Source organism: Vicugna pacos, unplaced genomic scaffold, assembly GCF_048564905.1.
Source record: "Vicugna pacos unplaced genomic scaffold, VicPac4 scaffold_19, whole genome shotgun sequence".
Lineage (NCBI taxonomy): Eukaryota > Metazoa > Chordata > Mammalia > Artiodactyla > Camelidae > Vicugna > Vicugna pacos.
This window is the reverse complement of record NW_027328740.1, coordinates 24,636,044-24,642,578: the sequence shown is the minus strand read 5'-3', so window position 1 is coordinate 24,642,578 and position 6,535 is coordinate 24,636,044. Positions and strand designations below refer to the sequence as shown.

Here is a 6,535-nt window from a genome sequence, read left to right as displayed (position 1 = left end):
TTCTGAACACGGAGTTGGCAGGGAGGAGGTGCCAGGCAGTGAGTGGGGTGAGTGACAGAGGGCATGTTTCCCCAGCTGGGGAAGAATAGGTTTTTTTTGTATTTTTCCAATTTCTTACTACCTTTTTCCCTATTGTCACATACCATTTCCTATGAATTAAGAAAATCAATGTCAGTCATTTGGGCCACTTGGGAGAAGCTACACGATGCCATTCACAGGGCTGGGACATGACAGCCACACCAGTCTAAGTTGAAAGACCAGTGGGGGTATTTCCAAGTTAATCACGGGCATGCAGCAAACTCCCCAGCTTCAATTACCTCATCTCAAAAGTGGGGGAAAAAACTACCAAGCAAAGTGTGGGATGATTATGGCCGACATCTGTTTACTACGAAAGTGCTCGTGACAGTTACCGCTAAATGGGGAATGAGTATAAACAACGAGGCCCTGTCTACCTGAGCACACGTGCCCTGCCTTCCTGCCTTGGTGCAACATCAGAGCTTGTTTAGCTGAGATGAACGCCCCCAGAGCAGCCCCCACGGGAAAGCTCCCATCTCTGCACCGCGAGACGTGTTCCTTTCCTTCTCAGAGCTGATCACATTTTGCAATCGCCTGTTTTTATTATTATACCTTTTGTAACTGCCTCCCCTCCGGAGTTTTTGCTCAAGCAGCACAGGGCCAGGTGTGTCTTGCTGCCTGCTGGGTATTCTGGGCTGGATGACAGCCGAGCCAACATCTGGCTCTGGTGCTGAAAGAAGGCGGTATAAGGCCCAGGGGCCCATGCTGAACCGAGGCCCCTGCACCGAAAATTATGGCCTGAGTTAGGGCAAATTACACAGTCTTCTTTACCCTGAGATTCCTCATCTGTCCATGAAAATATTTGCCCATGGCACACAGAGTTACAAGGATTAAGGAAATCACCAAATTCACAACCTTTTCAAGGGGCTACCAGTGCGCCCTCAACAGACACATGCTGCCTTTATGGCTCTGACACACGCCAAGCAGGGTGGCCGCACAAAGTGAACACTGCTAATTGCCAGTGTGTTAAGTGCTTCATGTGTGCTATAATACTCTTTACAACTTACAACAATCCCAGGAACAAAGGAATATTATCATGCCCATTTCACAGATTCACCAACAGGTTAAGAGAGGTTACATTCTAGTCCAAGGCTCTATGGTGAGGAAATGGCGATTTAAACCTGAATCTGGGCCCAGGCCTGGGATCTCTCTCTCTCCCATCCACCTGACCACTTGCCTATGAAATCCACCTTCCAATAAACAATCTGCAGCTGGCCAGCTCTTAAATGCATTGTGTTCCACCGTTTGTCAATGTTGGTTAATTACCATAAATTGTTCTCAGAAACCACTACAGAAAAGAATGGTGGACTCACGTCCCTGCATACAAAGGAGAGGAATTCTGCCTTGCCTTCGCCTGTAATGTGCAGAAACCCTTCCCTACACCAACAAATCCTTTTGTATGATTCCTCCATGTTTATGTTTGCACACGGCTTATTAAAGTAGAATGTACCTGCAGTAATTCCATCTCGGTTGCTTTCCAAGTTTGCAGATTATCCATAATCAGTCTGTGAAAGAAAATAGTACAATGTGAATGAAAACACTGCAACCATTTCAGTAAACAAAGAATGCTGAAACCAAGACATCAGTGGCTGCCAACACACCCCAGAAAGGAAAGGCCTGCAGCCCAGCCTCTGCAGCCACTCATAACAGCGCCCTCTGAGCAGACTCAGAATAAGAAAGGACAGGATACTTGCCCTAGATAGCTAGGTGCTTGTCTAAAGAATGAATTCAGTGAGTCCAAATATTTGCTTCCTCCCATACATAGAGAAGCACTAAATTCTTGAACTTGAGACACCTGGCTTTCTTTAGATAACAAGCAAACTTTTGTTGTTCCAACAACCTGGTCTTTGTTGTAAATCTCCTATATATCGTAGCTCCTCCTCAACCTCTTCAGAGCAGTCCCTCAGTGCGATCTGGGAGACTGTCATCCTTGCTCGAGTCCTCCTGCCAAGTAAAACATAACTCTTAACTTTTAGGATGCCCATGTATTTCAGTCAACAGTTTTGGACACCATGAAGGGACCCAGAGCAGACTTCTCTCCAACTGAACTCTCCGAGGAACCAGAGCCTTGGTAGCAGCAGTGGTCCTTTGTGCCCGTCCTCCTCCTCAAGGAGTCCAGATGAATTTGGGTGAGTTTCTCATGGTTCTAGGATCTCCCATATTGGTTGATGATCCTGAGATTTATTTGGTGGTGTATCCAGGTAACTGGCCCTCCAGTTGAAAAATACTGAAGGGAATAACCCACCCAGTGGAGACATGCTGGGTAGGGCCTGGTTGAAAGGTAACGGGAAACACCCACCTTGAGGAAACCTCTGAGGTGGGACTGGTGGAAACATACCAGGAAAATACTCACCCAGTGGAGAAGTCCCGAGTGGGTCCAAGTTGAAACACACTGGGTTCAGGACTGAGTTCTTAGGTAAGAGGCTGGTCTAATGTTTTCCTCAATTTGATTACCTCCATTGAATTTTTTGGGATAAAATTAAAGTTCTTATGAGGAACCTTTCAACTCGAAAAATGGGAACCTCCTCCTGGCTGGTAACAGCTTTCTCCGCTGACAGAGAAACTTGCAGGAGTGATAGAGGCAAATACTTAATGCCATAGAGTTGTCCCTACAGGAAAACTTATTAGCAATTTTATTTTGAGAACCCGACCTTAGAATGGTGAATAGAACTTTCAAAAAAAGAAAAAAAAAACAGAAAAGGAAAGAAAAGAAAAAGTAATCACAGATTGCGAGCCTCCAACTAATTCCACAGCCAGGTTTATATACGTACAAAACTAACAAAATTAAGTGGGAATTAGAAAATAAAAACTCACTCTGAAAGTAACTATCCAGGCCTGTTAAAAACATTTTCTGGAATTCTGAACTCATAAAACAAAATCCCCTTTAGGGGGAACTTGGATTTCTCTTCCTATGTCCTTGAAATGTAAACGTTTTATCTTTTTCTGGGTATTTTATGTTTGTGTATGTATGTATATATATGTTTCCTTTTTTTTTAAAGGAAATCTTGGACTCTGCCATACAAAAGGTAGAAGTATTGTGTACATATGGTGGCCACGCAAATAAATTGGGATTCTCAAGAATCCTTTGACAGAGCAGTTCTTTGGGGAACTGGAAGCGTGTGTCTTTGTCTAGCAGATCAGAAATATAAATACAGCAAACAGTGACCTAGGACTGAGCCTAATTAGCTCAAGGAGATAAAACTTTAGAACAAAGAAATTTTTGGCATTTTAGAACTCAGAACTCTGACGGATCCTTAAGAATTTGTCAAGAAATCTTAAATGTCTCTTTCATAAACAGTAAGCCTTAGTGATTTGAGCAAGCAAATTCAGTTTACTCCAACTATTATTATACTTATCTCATAAGTAAGTTTTAAAGTGAAGCTATGAAATCTCCAGCTTTTGTCTGTTTATAAGCCTGCGTACACATTATAGATGTGAGATATTTCTACAGCTAAAAAAAAAAAAAATGATAGTCAAAGAGCTCTGCTTAATTGGCATAAAAAATAAGAGCTTACAAATTAAGTATTTTAAAATAAAAACTGACCAAATTGAATTTCAGCTTCACGTGAACTGGAAAATATTCAATATTAAGATAATATTTGATATTGTTTAGTTTAAGTATGTTATAATTAATATAGACATCTTTAAAGTCATCAATATTAAGTATACTACATTTACTGTATCTAGGTTTAATGAAAATCAAATAAGATCCTGTTATATCTGGTGCAGATTTGTCAAAAAATATTATAGTAATGTGGTGTGGTAAAATTTTAAGTAAATTAAATACAAATGAGATGAGAGCTTAGGGTAAATTTTTAAAATATATTTTTAAAATGTATGCTTAAGATAATCTCCAAATGTTTGGTATCTTTAAATTCTAGATTTGTGCTACTTTAAGTTAAATGATAGGATTTTATTAAATAGCTATGCTATTTTTGGATAAAATAAGATTGAAACATGAATTAATTAAGATTTAACTTCCTCTTACAGAGAAATAAAGGTGTTTAGAAATATTAATACATGGTTGGTGCCACCCTGAAGTAGTCTCTATTATTAAGGGAATGATCTCAGTATCCTAGGAAAGTAAGATAAATGTGTAAAGGAAGATATAAGAATGAAATTATATTTTGTTAATGAAAAATAGTGACTTTCTCCTGAAGCTGGTCACTTCTGAATAGAACAGAAAATAAGGGACACACTAATATGACTATAGAAAGCTGTGGAAGGCATGTGGAAGAGGAACCCTAAGGAAAGAGTTTTGTACGTAGTCGGAATTGGCTAAGTTTAGAATCAACTTGGGCAAAGTAAATGAATCTTCGACTTAAGCTGGTACAAGACTAGATTTGGTTTTCTCTCTGTTAAGAGGACAAAATTTTTTTAAAATGTTCATTCACTTTCAGTAACAAAATGTAAAGCATATTATACCACTTACCTGATCTGTTCTGCCTTTACCTTTGACATACTTTCTTAATGAATAAGTACTACTTTACAGTGATCTATATGTTTATCTGACCAAGCTTTTTGAAATATTTTAATAAGCTCCCCAAATATCAAGTTCTAATTAAAGTTCTTTTAATCTCCAGTTAAGTTTGGGATGCTACAGCGTGCCCCTGAAACATCCCAAAAAGAGATTTAAAACTAGTAAATTTCATTTGGCATGTTAAATACATGGTATTGTCAAATGAATAATAAATCTTCAAAGGTTATATTGTATGAGAAAACATTATTAACATAGATATTCTACATATTATATGGACTCCCTAAAATTATGGCATATCTAAAATGTTACCAGTCATATTTCTGGTTATAGTATGCAGGTTAATTTATTGATTTTAGTGTAATGGTGTTGAACCATGCTTTTAAATATTTTGTCATTTATAGACAGTTAATTGTTTCCTTCTGGTGATTTTGCAAAGTGCTTTCTCTTCAAGGAGATTTACTGGTTTCTAATAAATTTCAAACTGTAGCACTGAACTAAACTGGGTAAGAAATTTTAAAGGTCTAATGAAAACTGATTTGAAGAATTAGTTACATCTGGTGAGTATGGTTATAATTTTTGATTTTGTCTGAAACACTACTGGCTTTTAACCTGTTTCCCAGACATAAATAAACTCTTCTCCTTAAGCAAGTTATGATTCACAGCAATTTGATGAATTATACCTATGTAATCTGATTTGGAAGTGTTATCTTTTCCCTCTATCTGATCCCTCAAGAGACTAAAATCTCTTAGGTCCCCAGTGGCTCTATCAGAAAAACGAGGAAGTTCATCTCCTAACAGATATAGGAATCCCAAAATATTTTAGGGATTTTAAAGAGAAAAGAATTTACCTAAATCTGTAAGGCAGAAACCCATGACAAGCCCTTGATGTTGCTTTCCTGGCCTTAGAAAAGCTTATTAACATTCTACCCTGAGACTCGTTATTAAAAGTTCCAACACAGCCAATTTAAAAAAGCCTATATGATCAAATAATCAGACTTGTAAACAAATTGTCTTCATTTGGCTGTATTTGAGAAATATTAGGGTAATTTTAGAGAGAAAAAAGATTATATTTTAGTGGATATTAAATTCTAGTTTTGTTAATTGAGGTCTATATTTAATAAGACACATTCCAGATCATTCCTTGCTGTTATGTCACATTGCTCTGTTTAATTGAATTATGAAAAGGATACTCTAGGTTTGTTTCTGATGCTCAGTAATCTATCCTTGGGTAAAGTTCCAATGCCCAATGACCTGCAGCCAGGGGGTTATACATCATGGAACAGGCATGACTTAAAGAACTGTCTCCAACCTGAATAGAAGGACCCTTTATCAGGTACTCTTAAATACACCGTACACACCAAAGCTGAAGGAAACAGACTTTCGGATTCATTTCCTATCAGAAACAGCCCCTGCAGTGCACTGGCCTATAGAACACTGCTCACCTTAAAACAATGCTCAAATGGAGAAAAAGCTACCCAGGTCAGGATGAGAAGAAGACTACATCTGAGCTAGACAGCTGACCCAAGACACCGGACCAGGACTGTATGCCAATTACTTTGATAATTTCTCCTACCTTTGATTATGAACTACTCCAATTGTTAAGTTCATGGTAAATTACCTATGTCTAGTACTTCTATGTTACCTTGGTGGGTTTCCCTACTCCATGGCTCTAACTAGATAGCCCTCAGAAATGTTATTCTAAAAAGGTAATTATATTTCTGTTTAGGCAACTGTGGAACATACAAGTTGGGCGATTTCACCTGGCCAATTAATACCTGCTCTGGCCCTGACCATAAATAAGAAATTTCTCATAAGGTCACTCAAACTCAATCGGAAACACAAGCAAAATTTTAACCCAAATATGTAACTCCTCGACTATTAAATTCTTACTCGTGCCTTTATTAATGTTACTAGCTTTATTACTTATATCCTGTCTATTTTATAAAATTGTTGTCTGTTACATTTCCCAATGTGTAACTA

General features: G+C 38.2%; 1 long non-coding RNA gene across 1 annotated transcript in view; it reads right to left on the bottom strand.

Annotated features, from left to right (window-relative positions):
* Positions 1–700: 700 nt before the first annotated feature.
* LOC140693342 (uncharacterized) overlaps positions 701–6,535 on the bottom strand; it is a 32,591-nt gene continuing 26,756 nt past the window's right edge. The window contains exons 7-8 of the long non-coding RNA XR_012069092.1: positions 1,526–1,580; positions 701–794 (exon numbers count right to left, since the gene is read on the bottom strand). This is a non-coding gene — a long non-coding RNA (uncharacterized lncRNA). The remainder of the gene's footprint in view (positions 795–1,525; positions 1,581–6,535) is intronic.